Raw genomic sequence first — 18,848 nt, 5'->3', positions numbered from 1 at the left:
TTTTCCTAAACCACCCTGCAATGAGACAATGATCACAAGACCCAGTGAGGATGATGCACTGGAAGTAGAAACAGCAAAGAACAAGCTCAGACCACTGAACCAGCTGCTGAATGAGCCTGAAACTGCTTCCATGAGTTTAGAGCAGCTCTTGGCAAGATGCAAGTTGACACATGCAGAATATGAGAGATACCTGAATAAAATGAACACAAGGAGTACGATCATACTAAAGCGTGATCCAAAAGACTCTTGGATAAATGGCTATAATCCACATCTGCTTGAAGCCTGGAACAGTAATATCGACATAAGCTTTGTTTTAGATGCTTTCGGCGCTGCAAATTATTTAATGAAATATATATCAAAAAAAGAGGGCGGGCTATCTGAGTACCTGAAAACTGTCATTGAGAACTCCCATAAGGACAGTGTAAATGAGTGCGATGAAATGAGAGCCGTCATGCAGGCATATTCAAAGAAGCGAGAGATCAGTGCACAGGAGTGTGTTGCTCGTGCATGTGGTCTTCACATGAAGCAATGTTCACGTGCTGTAATCTTCATACCAACTGATGATAATCCTGTGAAAATGAGTCGTCCCCTGTCAGTTCTGGACAACACAACACCCGAGTCTTCCAATGTTTGGATGACATCTTTGAATGACAAATACAAAGCCAGACCTGAAACACCAGAGTTTGAGGAGATGTGCATGGCAGACTTTGCTGCTACTTGCAGGATTGTCTATGGCCAACAGACAAAAGGTAAAGATGTTTTGCCCCTTCTCAATGAGATGGGATTTGTGCAAAGGCGCAAAAACGATAAGCCTGCTATCATCAGATTTCACCGCTGCTCACAAGAAAAACATCCAGAGCAATATTACGGAAGACTGCTTAAACTGTACCTCCCTCATCGTTCAGACCACGAACTGAAAACACCATCATTGCCAACCTATCAGGCTTTCTATGGTGCTGGCTGTGTACAGCTACCAGGTACTGACCATCTTGAGTACGTGCAACACATTGTCAAAAGAAACAGAGAAAAATATGAGAAAAACAGTGAGGAGATCGAGAGCGCTGTTGAGGAATATGAGCAGAACAGAGGTGTGACTGACGAATGGTGTAATCTGGCACCTGAATCAGATCTCGTAAGGTTGCCACTTGTTGAACAAGAAAGAGAGCGAGACAATGAAAATGAACAGGAAGATGTGCCTGACTACAGCCGTCAGACTGATGCTTCAACAGAAGTCAGAGCCATCAGGGAACCCCCTGCTATTGATCCCACATTGTTACGTCAGATGTTTCAGAATCTGAATAAGAAGCAAGCCTGCATATTTTATGCAGTTAGAGACTGGTGCATTAAAAGAGTCTGTGCTCTAAATCCAGAGCAGTTTTTCTTTTATATTAATGGTGGTGCTGGAACAGGAAAATCACATCTTATCAAATGCATCTACTCAGAAGCATCTAAGATACTGAGCAAAGTGCCAAGATATGCAGACGACGTTGACATATCAAAACCCACTGTCCTGTTAACTGCTTTCACTGGGACTGCAGCATTTAACATTTCTGGAACAACACTGCATTCTCTTCTCAAGCTGCCTAGAAGCTTAAAACCTCCCATTCAGGGACTTGGCAATCAGCTGGATGAAGTCAGATCAGAACTTTTGAATGCTGAAATAATCATCATTGACGAAGTGTCTATGGTGTCAAGACATCTCTTTGCATATGTAGATGCAAGACTCAAACAGATCAAAGGGACTCAGAGACCCTTTGGAGGCATGTCAGTCATTGCTGTCGGAGACTTCTATCAGCTACCCCCAGTGCGACAGTCTAAACCTCTCTGTGTGCACGACCCGTCCGAGATCGACCTGTGGCGGGAGCATTTTCAGATGATCACTCTGACTGAGATTATGCGTCAGAAAGATGATGTTGTCTTTGCTGAGATGCTGAACAGAATTCGTGTGAAAGGAAAGTTGGATGAGCTTTGCGAAGCAGATAGAGATTTGTTGTCAGAGGCCATAACTGAACCAGCCCTTTGTCCGACTGATGCGTTGCACATTTTTGCAACTAATAAAGAAGTGGATGCACACAACTCTTCAACACTGGCTCTGCTCCATACTCATGTCATTGACATCCATGCAGATGATTATAGAAAAGATCCTAGAACTGGCAGAATGGCACTTCAAGACAGACCATTGAAAGGAGGTAAAAACGAGTTACCAGACACACTGAAGGTTGCAGAAGGAGCTCGTGTCATGCTCACCAGAAACATTGACATACAAAATGGTTTGGTTAATGGCGCATTTGGAATACTACTTAGAGTAGTTTACTCTGAAAATGACCAACACATCATCAAGCTTGGACTTAAAATGGATAATGAGACATCTGGAAAGAATAACCGCACACCAGCAGACGACATGGTGTACATTGAGAGAGCTGAAGAGAATCTGAAGCAGAAAGGAGTGGTACGAAGACAGTTCCCAGTGAAGCTGGCCTTTGCATGTACAATACATAAGGTACAGGGTATGACAACCACATTAGCTGTTGTCTCTCTTAAGAGCATTTTTGAGCCTGGCATGGCCTACGTAGCTGTCAGTAGAGTGACGTCTCTCAGTGGACTGTATCTTCTTGATATGGAGGAGAAAAAAATATTCACCAACCCAGAAATCACTGCAGCGCTTGAGAACATGAGACAAGCCAACCTTGATGACATGATGCCTCTTCTACACGTGAGACAAACACTGAGCAGGTCAGACGTTTTCACCATTGTTCATCATAATACAGAGGGACTGCCAGCTCACATTAATGACATCAAGAGTCACCATGAATTGTGTCTAGCAGATGTTTTGTGCCTAACAGAAACACACCTGCGGGGCTCTTTTGTCGCAGAGAGTCTCCACTTGGAAAATTACAATTTGTTCAAACGCAACAGACACCTGTCCTACACAAACTTTCCCCAGATGACAAACAGAAGTGGTGGTGGAGTTGCTGTTTATGTGAAAAGTGACATTCAAGTGCATGAAAAACAGTACATCCATAATGTAACTGACCTTGAATTTCTGGCTTTAAAGGTTGAAGCACCAGTCAGTGCTCTGATTGCAGTTGTGTACAGACCTCCAGACTACACTCTGAGGCCATTCCTGAAAAACCTGGTAAGCCTATTAGACTCATTAGAGATCATGGACTGTCATCCCATCATAGTTTGTGGTGATTTTAATGAGAATGTTTTATCCAGTGCAAACAAACCAATCCTGGAGCTGTTTGAGTCTAGGGGATACGCACAGGTCGTCACTGCCCCTACCACAGAGAAGAACACACTGCTTGACCTAATTTTCATTTCTCAGCCAGAGCAATGTCTCCATTCTGGAGTCATGAAGACCTACCATAGTTACCATGACCCTGTATACTGTGTATTGTCCTGTGATGATTCATGATCTAGATCTTTGAATACAGTAAGTAATTTCTATATTTTTGAATGACATAAGAAAGTAGAGCGATATTTAAAAGTTGGCTTAAGAAAAAACGCCCTGCATTGCAGTATAATGTTTGAATTGTTTACATAAAATACAATTAAATGAATTAAGTAATGATATCAGTAAAAGATGACAATTTTATTTATTACAGAAAATCTAAAAATCACCTACAGTAATCTATGAATGTCAGAAAAATCAAATATACCAGTTTAAAACGAACAGTGTAGGCATATCCTCTCTGCAGCCAGGCTTCAAAATCCTGCCAGGCTGCCCCAGTCTCACTGTGGCTGGGAGGGAGGGAGGGTGGACCAGAGGATTGCCCAAACAACGCATATATGTTCAACAGCTTCTTCGTTGTTTCTGGGAGAACAACACAGACTAAAGGTTTAAAATACCTAATTACAGCAATAATGACAGTTAAGCCACTTTATGTGTGCCTTTATTTTAAAATACTATTTACAAAAATGTTATTGATTTTGGTTTGTTATAATCTTTAAACTTTTTCAAAAGTATACGATTATATTTTTGGATAAATCTTACGATGAAACATACATTTTTATGAGCTTTTATCATGTTTCAGCCAGTGCATTTATCAGGGTGGGTCTGGGATGATAAATGCACTGGCTGATAAATGCACACTTCTGGCCAGAAGTGTTTCAGCAGTGTCACATATGTACTACATATGTTACACTTGCTTTCTGTTACCAGCTGATACCCTACATTTGTATAGACATTGGACCTTGTGAGGCTGGGGAGTTGAGTGGGTAGGTGGGAGTTGAGTGGGGGGGGAGGGGTGCGGTGGGAGGTTGTTAGGTTTTTGTTTTTTTGTTTTTTTTAAGAGAGACACAGTCCTCCTGTGTCTTCTTCAAGCTTAAAAGCGTAAAAGCCAACAGTGTGAAGCACATAGCAGCCAGAAACTGTAATGCCACAGATCAGAGAGGCTTCATCATCACCATCTTCATTGCCGTACGACCAGAGTGTGAGACTTCACATCTGGAGCACAGGAGACATTCTGTCTTCCTTCTAGCTTGTCCCACAAGCAGTCGGTGAGATTTACTCGCATCAAAAAGGGTTAATGACATAATTTCCATTAAAACATGTATTAAGTTTTTGTAAAGTGTTTAAATTGTGTTTTCACCTGACCTTAGGAGTGTAGATTGTAATGTCTGTACTCAGGTGTTTCCCTCTGTGATCCATCCCTTTCAGAGCTGAGACACTCAGGACTGAACAGACTGCACAGTTTCTGTGACTGAGCCTCCAAAACACCTTCTTTGAAACCACACATGACAGAAGGGCTTCATATTTGCAGCAGCACTACTACAGGTATTCAGTTTATTACAGGATGTGTTTGTTACAGGACCAGCTCTAAGTGCACACTACCTAATATATACACCTTTCTGTTCATTACAAACCAACTATTCTGGATCATATGGCCAGTTGGCAGGAATGCTGCTTCAGGAAAACATCCCTGGAGATCACCATCATTGTCAGACTGACTGTGCCTCCTCTGTGCAGTGTCAAGAGCCTCCCTAAATGAGTGTGTAAGTTAACATATTCATTATTTTATTCCCTTTGACAAGACAAGTATCACTGATATTTACATTTACAACTACATATGTTCCTGTTTTCTGCTCTTCTTTCAAGGCCTCAGCTATCCTGCGTCTGTGCTGCTTGCCACACATCAAACACTGGCTGGATGACAGGGAGGATCCACTCTGAAGTCACTGGACATGATGAGGATCATCTGGGACTTTATAGTTTCACAGAAACGTTGTGCTCTTTGATTACAGGTTTTAAATGGACATAATGACTGCCTCTCTCTGATCAACAGGCTAAAGGATTGTTTTCATTATTAGAGCTCTGTACAGTGTATGCTTATTTACTATTTCAACACAGAGCAAACCTTTATTTATTTATTTAACATATTTTTATTTGTTTTAGTGTTGAATTAACTGTGGGGATTTTTTCAAGTGGGCACTCGGGATGTCATATGACCAGAAATGTGGTAACTGGAATTCAACAGTATGGAAAAAAAATTTGCTAAGAACAAAACACACACAAAACCCCCAAGAGAACTCAAATTCATTCCATGTAATCCAATCTAAAACATTTTAAACTGCTGAACAGCAAAACAAACAGTATTTTAAAAAAAACAAAACAGTGTTAACAGAATGATTATGATGAGTTTTTACCAAAGTTTCAGGTCACATGGCACAACTAGTGTGTAGTGTGGGGTATCAGCTGGTAAGTATAGGTTTTTTTATATTTGTGTCCTTAGAGTTCAGATGGATAAAGCCTTGTGTATAATAATTAGTCATAAACACAACTCAAAGGCAGGGACTTACTGAGATAACTAAATTTGGGACTTTGTGTCTGAGCCCAGGTTAAAACACTGTGTAAAAAAGCATTTAGTGGCATGGCTGAACAATGCTGTAAACTATTGATACTTATTTATCCATGTTCACAAAAAGGACTAATGTGTTTATTTGATTATTTGTATGTGTTAAACTGTGTCACCACCTTAGGCTTTCATTTGAATTTACTCAAAAATCTCTATACAGTTCTCTTTTACCACTGTGTGGACTCTGTTTACATTAAAACACAAAAAAGAATGAGTAATAAAAAGATGTGTAGACAGATCAGTAGATTAAGAAGACTGATAGAAACAGCTGTTCAGCCATGTTCTAAGAAACCAACACAATTTAAAGGTTCAGGGTTGTGGTTTTAAAAGTTTTCATGTATTTCATACGTTGCTTAATATTTTTATTTAGTTATTTAATTTAGTTATTTTTATTTATTCTACCAATCATTTTCAGAAAGGAGCTGTAAAATATGACTTAAGATTTTTATGTTATTTTTTTATGACATACAAAACAAATTGATGTATATAATACTATTAAACATAATATACACAATATGTCTGAAAAACATTATGCTGCATATTAAAGTTTGTATTTTCTCCAGAATGTTTGTTCATCTTTTAAGTTCATTTCAACAAATTTGTTTTTACATTTATTTTTAATAAGTTATTTTTTTTAATGAATTGGAGATTTATAATACATAATTCCACTTTTTAAGTGATTAGAAGACTATAAACTTTTAATATTAATTCAGAGGTTTTCTGACTCTAAATTTTCTTTTGTCAATACTCATCTTTTTCTAATGTTCAGCTATTTTCCAAATTCTTCCTTTGTGTAAACATCAGCTTTTAGCAGTTCAGCACTTTTGTTTTCAGGTTAAAAATTCATTTTTTTAATCTCATTCAACATTTTTAACTTAATTTCATCAATTAATTCATTTCAGTGCATACATTCAGATTCAAGCATTCACACTGCAGTTTCTTCAGAAAATGCACTTTCTAGTTCTATTTTTTTATTTTATTATTATTATATGTTCCGTACGTTTTTTGTACTCCATCTCCTTCAAAACCGTTCAACTTAGAAAAACCATTCAAACACCGTTAGATTCCTCTTCTTTTGGACATGACTGCTTCTATTTTTCTCATTTTTAACATTTATATTTTTAATTTTATTCAACTTTTTTCAACAAAAATTTCCCATGTATTTCAATGGGGAGACTCTTCAAATCCTCATTCAACTTACTCATTTTTCAAATCTAACTACTTCCACATACATTGACATAGAGCCACCATTCAAAATTTAAAACGAAGCCAAGACATTCAACTATTCAACTTGTATTTATCTTTTCAATATCTATTATACTTTTTCTTCAGTTCCAGTTTAAGTTTCATGATGTTTTTTCAGCCGTTTCAGAGTTTATAATGGGAGTGTATGGGACGGAATGTTGGCGCTAGAGTGAGACAGCTCAACTGCTAGAGTGAGAGGAGCGAAAAAATTAATCTTAAAATCTTTTTTAAAAACTGCTGCTGTGTCCGCAGCGTTTGCTCTACAGGTATGATTTTACCCTCAAAACGTAGCCATCGCTGTCCTCTTTCATCCAATGTGTTTATTATTGTACTAGGTGTTATGGTTCTTTCATAAATGTCACCAATGCACAGCCTCCTCCCTCCAACTCTTCCATAGACTCTAATGTTAAAATGGCTCAGAAGGTTCATTTGAAAATCAGAAGAGCATGGTGTCTTTACACTGTCACCACGTCCATATAATAAACTCCACAGGCATGAAAACTGAGAATTCAGTAGACCAGACATTGCTGCCGCTCACGGTGAAAGAATTTTGTCAATACGACCTGTACTTTTAATTTGGGAACGATTTGTTTCGACCTGACTTTTCTGTTCATTTTAAGCATCAAAAGTGAGGCGCAGGTCTGTGTGCTTGTCACACCTGGCTGCCTAACGAGCTCTGCCTGCCACTATGCCAAGATTCATCTTAAACACTTCTCTTTCAACTGCTGCTGTGTCCACAGCGTTTGCTCTACAGGTATGATTTTACCCTCAAAACGTAGCCATCGCTGTCCTCTTTCATCCAATGTGTTTATTATAGTAATAGGTGTTATGGTTCTTTCATAAATGTCACCAATGCACAGCCTCCTCCCTCCAACTCTTCCATAGACTCTAATGTTAAAATGGCTAAGAAAGTTCGTTTGAAAATCAGAAGTACAGGCTTTCTTTACACTGTCACCACGTCCATATAATAAACTCCACAGGCATGAAAACTGAGAATTATGTAGACTAGACATTGCTGCCGCTTACGGTGAAAGAATTTTGTCGATACAACGTGTACTTTTCATTTGGGAAGAATTTGTTTGGGGCTGACTTTTCTGTTCATTTTAAGCAGCAAAAGTGAGGTGCATGTCTGTATGCCTGTGTATGGAGCCATTGGGTGAAGTCACTACAGCAACTAGGCTCACACCTGCCTGCCTAACGAGCTCTGTCTCACTCTGCCAAGATTCATCTTAAACACTTCTCTTTGAACGACTTCTGTGTCCACAGTGTTTGCTCTACAGCCATCATTTTACCCTCAAAACGTAGCCATCATTCTTCTCTTTCCAACACTGTGGCCCTTTCTCAATTCTCAAGGACGCAAGTACGTACTCGCGTTCTCGGCGGGTACGTACTCGCCGAGAACGCACGGGAGTACGGACTCGCCGAGAACGCGAGCACGGACTCGCGATTTGTACAATTGGAACACCAGCGTACTTGATGATGTCACAGATCCGGAGTTTTTACTGCCGTCCTTAATTTAACTGTGAGTAATATGTTATGAAGCTTAACTTTAATCACAGCCAAACCGGTTTACTCAGGAACAAATAAAACACTGAAATAAACCAAACATTAACATTTAGAAGTGATCTAAGTGACTTATATATCATGTTTAACCTCAGTAGTGAAATCTCTATTAATAAAAATAGTGTACATGTACATACGTGTACATACCTTAATAAAAACAAGCAGGTGAGATGTTAGAACGCTTTTATTTTTATTTTAGTGGACACTCAATACAATAGACAACTACTGGGGTTTGGGGTTTGTTTAACCTGAGTAGCGAAAAGACCGCGGGGGGGTTGAAAACGATCTGCCGGGAGTCGGCTGTTCTCGCCGGCTGTAATAATCCTCGACCTCGCTGTCTGCTATGGAGCTGGCGGGTCACAGACGTCTCCGAAAACGTCGGACCTCGTTTGGAAATATATGATATCTTGATAAACTGAGCAGATATTCGAAGTTTACACAGCAACATTCTCGCTTGAAAAGAACTTAAAAGTTTATTTTGTGACCCAGAAAGAGTAATATTTAAAAGTTTTTAGACCCGCTCGTCCGCCATTGCCGCGTTTGAGTTTTGGACGAAATGCATTCTGGGATATTTAGCTGTACCAAGTCCACACAAGTCACCACCGATGCATGCTCGATAAAACGGGCGGAGCGAAAACACATCCGGGACTTTTTCGCGTTCTCGGCTTGATGCGTACTTCGAATTGGAACAGTACTTTGTCTCCGACTGATGACGTATCACGAGTACACGAGAACGCAAGTACGCACAAGTACGCATATTGAGAAAGGGCCTGTGTCTTTCAAAGCTCAGAGATGTAAACTTTTTAAACTGTGTGGATCCAAGTGGAGGGATCACATTTTAGTCATTCAGTGATTCAAAGAATATGAACTTTTAATATTCATTCAGATGTTTTCTGACTCTAAATTGTGTTTTCTCATTTCTTAGGTTTTCTAATTCACAATTAAAACAGTTTTAGCTATTTTCCAACTTCTTCTGTGTGAATGTCAGCTTTTAGCAGTTCAGCACTTTTGTTTTCAGGCGAAAATTTCTGTATTTTTCATTTCATTCAAAATTTTTAACTTAAATCAAGCAATTAATTCATTTCAGTGCATACATTCAGATTCAAGCATTCACACTGCAGTTTCTTCAGAAAATGCACTTTCTAGTTAGTGTGAATGCTTGTAAAAGCATTCACAGTATTGTTCTTCTAATCTTTATTAGTGTGAATGCTTGTAAAAGCATTCACAGTATTGTTGTTGTAATCTTTATTAGTGTGAATGCTTGTAAAAGCATTCACAGTATTGTTCTTCTAATCTTTATTCTATTTTATTCTGTATTCCGTACGTTTTTTGTACTGTATCTCCTTCAAAACCGTTCAACTTAGAAAAACCATTCAAACACCATTAGATTCCTCTTCTTTTGGACATGACTGCTTCTATTTTTCTCATTTTTAACATTTATATTTTTAAAATTATTCAACTTTATTCAACAAAAATTTCCCATGTATTTCAATGGAGAGACCCTTCAAATTCTTATTCAACTTACTCTTCTTTAAACTGTATCTACTTTCACATACATTGACGTAGAGCCTTCATTCAAACTTTAAAACGAAGACAAGACATTCAACTATTCAACTTGTATTTATCTTTTCAATATCTATTATACTTTTTCTTCAGTTCCAGTTTAAGTTTCATGATGTTTTTTCACCCGTTTCAGAGTTTATAATGGGTGTGTATGGGACGGAATGTTGGCGCTAGAGTGAGACAGCTCAACTGCTAGAGTGAGAGGAGCGAAAAAATTAACCTTGAAATCTTCTCTTTAAACTGCTGCTGTGTCCACAGCGTTTGCTCTACAGGTATGATTTTACCCTCAAAACGTAGCCATCGCTGTCCTCTTTCATCCAATGTGTTTATTATTGTACTAGGTGTTATGGTTCTTTCATAAATGTCACCAATGCACAGCCTCCTCCCTCCAACTCTTCCATAGACTCTAATGTTAAAATGGCTCAGAAGGTTCATTTGAAAATCAGAAGAGCATGGTGTCTTTCCACTGTCACCACGTCCATATAATAAACTCCACAGGCATGAAAACTGAGAATTCAGTAGACCAGACATTGCTGCCGCTCACGGTGAAAGAATCTTGTCAATACGACCTGTACTTTTCATTTGGGAATGACTTGTTTCGGGCTGACTTTTCTGTTCATTTTAAGCAGCAAAAGTGAGGCGCATGTCTGTGTGCTTGTCACACCTGCCTGCCTAACGAGCTCTGCCTGCCACTATGCCAAGATTCATCTTAAACACTTCTCTTTGAACGACTTCTGTGTCCACAGTGTTTGCTCTACAGCCATCATTTTACCCTCAAAACGTAGCCATCATTCTTCTCTTTCCAACACCGTGTCTTTGAAAGCTCAGAGATGTAAACTTTTTAAACTGTGTGGATCCAAGTGGAGGGATCACATTTAAGTCATTCAGTGATTCAAAGAATATGAACTTTTAATATTCATTCAGATGTTTTCTGACTCTAAATTTTTTTTCTCATTACTTAGGTTTTTCTAATTTACATTTAAAACATTTTCAGCTATTTTCCAACTTTTTCTGTGTAAACGTCAGCTACAATAAGTTCTGCACTTTTGTTTTCAGGTTAAATTCTGTTTTTTGTTTTGTTTTTTATTTCATTCAAACTTTTTAATTTAAAATTCAGCAATTAATTCATTTCAGTGCATACATTCAGATTCAAGCATTCACACTGCAGTTTCTTCAGAAAATGCACTTTCTAGTTAGTGTGAATGCTTGTAAAAGCATTCACAGTATTGTTCTTCTAATCTTTATTATTATTTTCTTTTCCGTACGTTTTTCGCCGTCTATCTCCTTCAAAACCGTTCAACTTAGAAAAACCATTCAAACACCATCAGATTCCTCTTCTTTTGGAAAGGTGTGCTTCTATTTTTTTCATTTTTAACATTTATATTTTTAATTTTATTCAACTTTTTTCATCAAAAATTTCCCATGTATTTCAATGGGGAGACCCTTCAAATCCTCATTCAACTTACTCATTTTTAAACTCTTACTACTTCCACATACATTGACATAGAGCAACCATTCAAACTTTAAAACGAAGACAAGACATTCAACTATTCAACTTGTATTTATGTTTTCAATATCTATTATACTTTTTCTTCAGTTCCAGTTTAAGTTTCATTATGTTTTTTCAGCCGTTTCAGAGTTTATAATGGGTGTGTATGGGACGGAATGTTGCCGCTAGAGTGAGACAGCTCAACTGCTAGAGTGAGAGGAGCAAAAAAATTAATCTTAAAATATTTTTTAAAACTGCTGCTGTGTCCGCAGTGTTTGCTCTACATGTATGATTTTACCCTCAAAACGTAGCCATCGCTGTCCTCTTTCATCCAATGTGTTTACTATTGTACTAGGTGTTATGGTTCTTTCATAAATGTCACCAATGCACAGCCTCCTCCCTCCAACTCTTCCGTAGACTCTAATGTTAAAATGGCTCAGAAGGTTCGTTTGAAAACCAGAAGTACAGGCTGTCTTTACACTGTCACCACGTCCATATAATAAACTCCACCGGCATGAAAACTGAGAATTTGGTAGACCAGACATTGCTGGCGCTCACGGTGAAAGAATTTTGTCAATACGACCTGTACTTTTCATTTGGGAGCGATTTGTTTCGGGCTGACTTTTCTGTTCATTTTAAGCAGCAAAAGTGAGGCGCATGTCTGTGTGCGTGTCACACCTGCCTGCTTAACGAGCTCTGCCTGCCACTCTGCCAAGATTCATCTTAAACACTTCTCTTTCAACTGCTGCTGTGTCCACAGTGTTTGCTCTACAGCCATCATTTTACCCTCAAAACGTCGCCATCGTTGTTCTCTTTCCAACACTGTGTCTTTCAAAGCTCAATCATTTAAAAATTTTAATCTGTGTGGATCCAATTGGAGGGATCACATTTTAGTCATTCAGTGATTCAAAGAATATGAACTTTTAATATTCATTCAGATGTTTTCTGACTCTAAATTTTTTTTTCTCATTACTTAGGTTTTTCTAATTTACATTTAAAACATTTTCAGCTATTTTCCAACTTTTTCTGTGTAAACGTCAGCTATAATAAGTTCTGCACTTTTGTTTTCAGGTTAAATTCTGTTTTTTGTTTTGTTTTTTATTTCATTCAAACTTTTTAATTTAAAATTCAGCAATTAATTCATTTCAGTGCATACATTCAGATTCAAGCATTCACACTGCAGTTTCTTCAGAAAATGCACTTTCTAGTTAGTGTGAATGCTTGTAAAAGCATTCACAGTATTGTTGTTGTAATCTTTATTCTATTTTATTATTATTATTATAGATTCCGTACGTTTTTTGTACTCTGTCTCCTTCAAAACCGTTCAACTTAGAAAAACCATTCAAACATCGTTAGATTCCTCTTCTTTTGGACATCACTGCTTCTATTTTTCTCATTTTTAACATTTATATTTTTAATTTTATTCAACTTTTTTCAACAAAAATTTCCCATGTATTTCAATGGGGAGACCCTTCAAATTCTCATTCAACTTACTCCTCTTTAAACTGTATCTACTTCCACATACGTTGACATAGAGCCACCATTCAAACTTTAAAACGAAGACAAGACATTCAACTATTCAACTTGTATTTATCTTTTCAATATCTATTATACTTTTTCTTCAGTTCCAGTTTAAGTTTCATGATGTTTTTTCACCCGTTTCAGAGTTTATAATGGGTGTGTATGGGACGGAATGTTGGCGCTAGAGTGAGACAGCTCAACTGCTAGAGTGAGAGGAGCGAAAAAATTAATCTTAAAATCTTTTTTAAAAACTGCTGCTGTGTCCGCAGCGTTTGCTCTACAGGTATGATTTTACCCTCAAAACGTAGCCATCGCTGTCCTTCTTCATCCAATGTGTTTACTATTGTACTAGGTGTTATGGTTCTTTCATAAATGTCACCAATGCACAGCCTCCTCCCTCCAACTCTTCCATAGACTCTAATGTTAAAATGGCTCAGAAGGTTCGTTTGAAAATCAGAAGAGCATGGTGTCTTTCCACTGTCACCACGTCCATATAATAAACTCCACAGGCATGAAAACTGAGAATTCAGTAGACCAGACATTGCTGCCGCTCACGGTGAAAGAATTTTGTCAATACGACCTGTACTTTTCATTTGGGAACGATTTGTTTGGGGCTGACTTTTCTGTTCATTTTAAGCAGCAAAAGTGAGGCGCATGTCTGTGTGTGTGTCACACCTGCCTGCCTAACGAGCTCTCTCTCACTGTGCCAAGATTCATCTTAAACACTTCTCTTTCAACTGCTACTGTGTCCACAGTGTTTGCTCTACAGCCATCATTTTACCCTCAAAACGTCGACATCGTTGTTCTCTTTCCAACACTGTGTCTTTCAAAGCTCAAACATTTAAAAAATTTAAACTGTGTGGATCCAAGTGGAGGGATCACATTTTAGTCATTCAGTGATTCAAAGAATATGAACTTTTAATATTCATTCAGATGTTTTCTGACTCTAAATTGTGTTTTCTCATTTCTTATGTTTTTCTAATATACAATTAAAACATATTCAGCTGTTTTCCAACTTCTTCTGTGTGGCTGTCAGGTTTAGCAGTTCAGCCCTTTTGTTTTCAGGTTAAAATTTCTGTATTTTTCATCTCATTCAACATTTTTAACTTAAAATTCAGCAATTAATTCATTTCAGTGCATACATTCAGATTCAAGCATTCACACTGCAGTTTCTTCAGAAAATGCACTTTCTAGTTTATTAGTGTGAATGCTTGAAAAGCATTCACAGTATTGTTCTTCTACATCTTTATTATTATTAGTGTGAATGCTTGAAAAGCATTCACAGTATTGTTCTTCTAATCTTTATTCTTCTATTTTATTATTATTATTATATATTCCGTACGTTTTTTGTAGTCCTACTCCTTCAAAACCGTTCAACTTAGAAAAACCATTCAAACACCATTAGATTCCTCTTCTTTTGGACATGACTGCTTGTATTTTTCTCATTTTTAACATTTATATTTTTAAAATTATTCAACTTTATTCAACAAAAATTTCCCATGTATTTCAATGGAGAGACCCTTCAAATTCTCATTCAACTTACTCCTCTTTAAACTCTTACTACTTCCACATACATTGACATAGATCCACCATTCAAACTTCAAAACGAAGCCAAGACATTCAACTATTCAACTTGTATTTATCTTTTCAATATCTATTATACTTTTTCTTCAGTTCCAGTTTAAGTTTCATCCTTTTTTTCAGCCGTTTCAGAGTTTATAATGGGTGTGTATGGGATGGAATGTTGGCGCTAGAGTGAGACAGCTCAACTGTTAGAGTGAGAGGAGGGGGGGAATTTATCTTAAAATCTTTTTTTAAAACTGCAGCTGTGTCCACAGGGTTTGCTCTACAGCCATCATTTTACCCTCAAAACGTAGCCATCGCTGTCCTCTTTCATCCAATGTGTTTACTATTTTAATAGGTGTTATGGTTCTTTCATAAATGTCACCAATGCACAGCCTCCTCCCTCCAACTCTTCCATAGACTCTAATGTTAAAATGGCTCAAAAGGTTCGTTTGAAAACCAGAAGTACAGGCTGTCTTTACACTGTCACCACGTCAATATAATAAACTCCACCGGCATGAAAACTGAGAATTCAGTAGACTAGACATTGCTGCCCCTCACGGTGAAAGAATTTTGTCAATACGACCTGTACTTTTCATTTGGGAACGATTTGTTTCGGCCTGACTTTTCTGTTCATTTTAAGCAGCAAAAGTGAGGTGCATGTCTGTGTGTATGCCATTGGGTGCAGTCACTATAGCAACCAGGCTCACACCTGCCTGCTTAACGAGCTCTCTCTCACTCTGCCAAGATTAAACCTACAAATGTCTACTGCATCTAAGCAGTTGTAGTAAGATGAACTTTTTCAATAGGTACAATAAGACAGATTTGACAGGGTTTTGCCACAGATTAATAGTTTGTCAGTAGTTAGTATATGCCAACTAAGTAGAGCATTGTGATTGGGACACAGGCTTTTCATATCTGGGCAGTTGGAGTCAGTTGATGATTTTAAAATCATTCTTTCTGACTGGATAATTAAAGCTCACAGCATCTACCTGTCTGTAGTTGATTTTTCCACATTTTAACTAACGTTTAACTAATCTAATCTCATTTAATGTCTCTGTTTATAGTCTGTATAGTTTATCTCCCCACTAACACACTTAAAGTAGTCTTAAAATAAAACCTACAAAACAGTTCGAGATGAAATACTTTTTATTTGCTCATGTAATTCCAGTTGCCCTATTTTTCTGTATGTCACTCATTCGCTTATACTCGGGCAAAAAGTACCAATTTGTACACTAGTCTAGTGTATTTTTTTCCCTTTATCTTTCTATGTCTCTCTCACACAGACATGTATATGCTCATTATTGCTGTTCAAACTGATGGTCAAATTTCCAAGCACCACCTGAACGCCTCATCTGTTTTTAACCCATCACTGGACCAACTGTCTCATTCCGCTTTGCTCTCTGCTGTGGTAAGTACAGTATACTCAGTACTGCACTGTTTTACTTTTATGATGGTAAAAATAGATGTTTGACATTTAAACTCACACATCAAGTCGAACAGAGTTCAAAGAATAGATAAAGAAAGAAAAAAGAATAACCTTCGCTATCATTTATATACGTTTATGACGTTTTGCTGTTAGCAGCAGTTCTATCGCTAGCTTCAATGCTAATGCTAGCAACAATGCTAACGCTAGCTATAGTGCTAACACTAGCCTTACCAGTTGTTAACTGACAAAAAGAATATTCCTGTGATATTTCTGTGATATTTCTTGGTGGTCAGTGAGACAAAAGTAACAAATGAGCTTTATTATTGCCATTGTGGCTCAGTTTTAAAAGTAAGAGTGTTAGTGCTAGCAGAATTGCTAATGCTAGCTGCAATGCTAACACTAGCGGCAGTGCTAACACTAACTGAAGTGCTAATGCTAGCCGGAATGCTAGCGCTAGCAGCAATGCTAAGGCTAGTAACAGTCTAACAGTAGCCTTACATAAGTGGAAATACTTCAGGTAATTAGTTTGAATTATGAATAAAATGGCTGCTGTTTCTGTTGGTGTGCTGTATTATTATATAACCCGCTGACTATAAGTTCAGTGTATCATGTCGTGTGGGCTTTGTATTTCTGTTAGTCTGATAACACTGTACAGACAACTAACATTATTTCTCGTCTTACACTTTCAGGAACTTGACTCACATCTGTGCTTTGCCTGGTAGGTGTGCACATACTGTAAGAGAAGTAGACCAAAAAAAAATAAATAAAATATGACTAATATAAGCTTTGATGGGTTCAAACTTTGTGCTAGACCTTTTAAACACAATTTTATAATAAATACACATAAGTGCAGCTTAACAATTGGGCTAAAATATTTTTTTCGTACATTTTTGTAGTCACACTACATGTGATTAGTTAATCATATTTGTATTTAGAAATATTATTGCTGAATTTAATTAAATATTTATTCTTTTAAAAAGTGCCCAATTATGCAACTTTTTGCACATGGCAGCCAACAACAGTTTAGCTTGAATATTTGTTTTATCCTTTTCAGTAGTCACAATTAGTTCATACAATTACCATGTGATATAATTTTAATAAAATTATTATTTTTTTCTTGTTTTTTGTTCACAGTGTGCAGAAGAAGAACAAGGACGAGATCTCCAGTCTTCTCTCTCACATCCCAACCCCCCAATCCCTCTATCCTCTGTCCTGCTCCACCTGTTGTCTCTGCCTTCTTTCCATCTGTATTTCACCCTGTGGTTTGTGCGAAATTGTGCCAAACCAAGAATCTTATTGCGGTTTGATTTAAAGCCGTGTCTCTCCTGCTCTGTCTGTTCTCTCTGCTAAATTTTCTCTCTACCTGTTTTTCACTCTTGGCTTGCTGCTGAAAAACGCCAAGCCAATAAAGCAACGAAGAGTGCATAGTTTGCCTCAACCTATGAACAAACTGAACAAACAAAGAAAACTCTACGGTTTGATTTCCAAGCCGTGTCTTTCGTGCTCTGTCTGTTCTCTCTTCTAAATTTTCTCTCTACCTGTTTTTCACTCTTGGCTTGCTGCTGAAAAATGCCAAGCCATTAAAGCAATAAAGAGTGCATATATTGCCTCTACCCTGAGAACGAACTGAACAAACAAAGAAAACTCTAATTCACGGTGTGATTGTGATTTCCAAGCCGTGTCTCTCCTGCTCTGTCTGTTCTCTCTTCTAAATTTTCTCTCTACCTGTTTTTCATTCTGGGCTTGCTGCTAAGTTGTGCCAAGCCAATAAAGAGAGTGCATAATATTCTCTCGACTGATGAACAAACTGTCAACTGAAAGACAACTGTTTCAGACAAATAAAAACTGAAATATAAAAACAAAGACATCTCCTGGTGTGTGCCACTCTTATCTTGTGAACATATTTTCTAAAGACTAAGAAACACTTGCAGGTGTGTGAAAATGCCAAGGAAGCAGAAAAAGTCACAAGCTGCAAAACAACGCTGGAAGAAGTTCCATGAGTTTCACAGTGTACCAATATGTGCACAAGCTGAGTTTGATTTTCCTCAGAGCTCTGCAGAAGACAGTGTTTCTGCAAAGATCAATTCTGACAGTGTTAAACAGGCAGGTCAACATGTTCCTGCACATGTACAACAGGTATCTTATGCTGATGCTATAAAGATTGGACTGCAGCATGAATTTAATGAACAACATGAGGTTTCAAGTCCCCCACAGGTGGGTTATGCTGATTCTTTGAAAAGAGGCTGTCACAGTGATGTGGCACGACCATCTCATGCAGAAAGAGTGAACCTTGAAAATCAGCCCTCTGTGACACATGTCTGTGCATCTCACAGCCAGGCACATCCTAAATATGGAGACTCCAGAAACCACCAGTGCACATGTAACTCTCTCACATTTCTTGCATTCCTTCATGAGAATGAAAACATGACTGCAGCTGACCTTAATCTGGTCTTGGATAAAGGTGATGTGATTTACAAAGAGGCCAAGAAAAGATTTCCTAAAAATATTCATTTGGCAACCGATGAGCTGCCAGACAAAGTTGATGCTCGCAGGTCTATGTATCATGTCGACATGACACAGTCTTCCCGGTATGGGACATTTGAAGAACCTCCAGAGG

The 18,848-nt window shown here is 37.8% G+C and overlaps 1 long non-coding RNA gene across 2 annotated transcripts; it reads left to right on the top strand.

The window, feature by feature from the left end:
* Positions 1–15,526: 15,526 nt before the first annotated feature.
* On the top strand, positions 15,527–18,118 carry LOC148102208 (uncharacterized). 2 transcript variants are annotated; one of them, XR_015719364.1, is made up of 4 exons: positions 15,527–15,611; positions 16,089–16,213; positions 16,921–16,949; positions 17,366–18,118. It is a non-coding gene; the product is annotated as an uncharacterized LOC148102208 (long non-coding RNA). The 2 variants fall into 2 exon arrangements; XR_015719363.1 differs by lacking the exon at positions 15,527–15,611 and having other exon boundaries at positions 15,783–16,213; positions 17,366–18,115.
* The last annotated feature ends 730 nt before the right edge of the window (positions 18,119–18,848 follow it).

This window comes from Neolamprologus brichardi, chromosome 7, assembly GCF_056152115.1.
Source record: "Neolamprologus brichardi isolate AB-2024 chromosome 7, ASM5615211v1, whole genome shotgun sequence".
Classification (NCBI taxonomy): domain Eukaryota; kingdom Metazoa; phylum Chordata; class Actinopteri; order Cichliformes; family Cichlidae; genus Neolamprologus; species Neolamprologus brichardi.
Note: the sequence above shows the minus strand (reverse complement) of the source record. Positions and strands in the feature narration are given on the sequence as shown.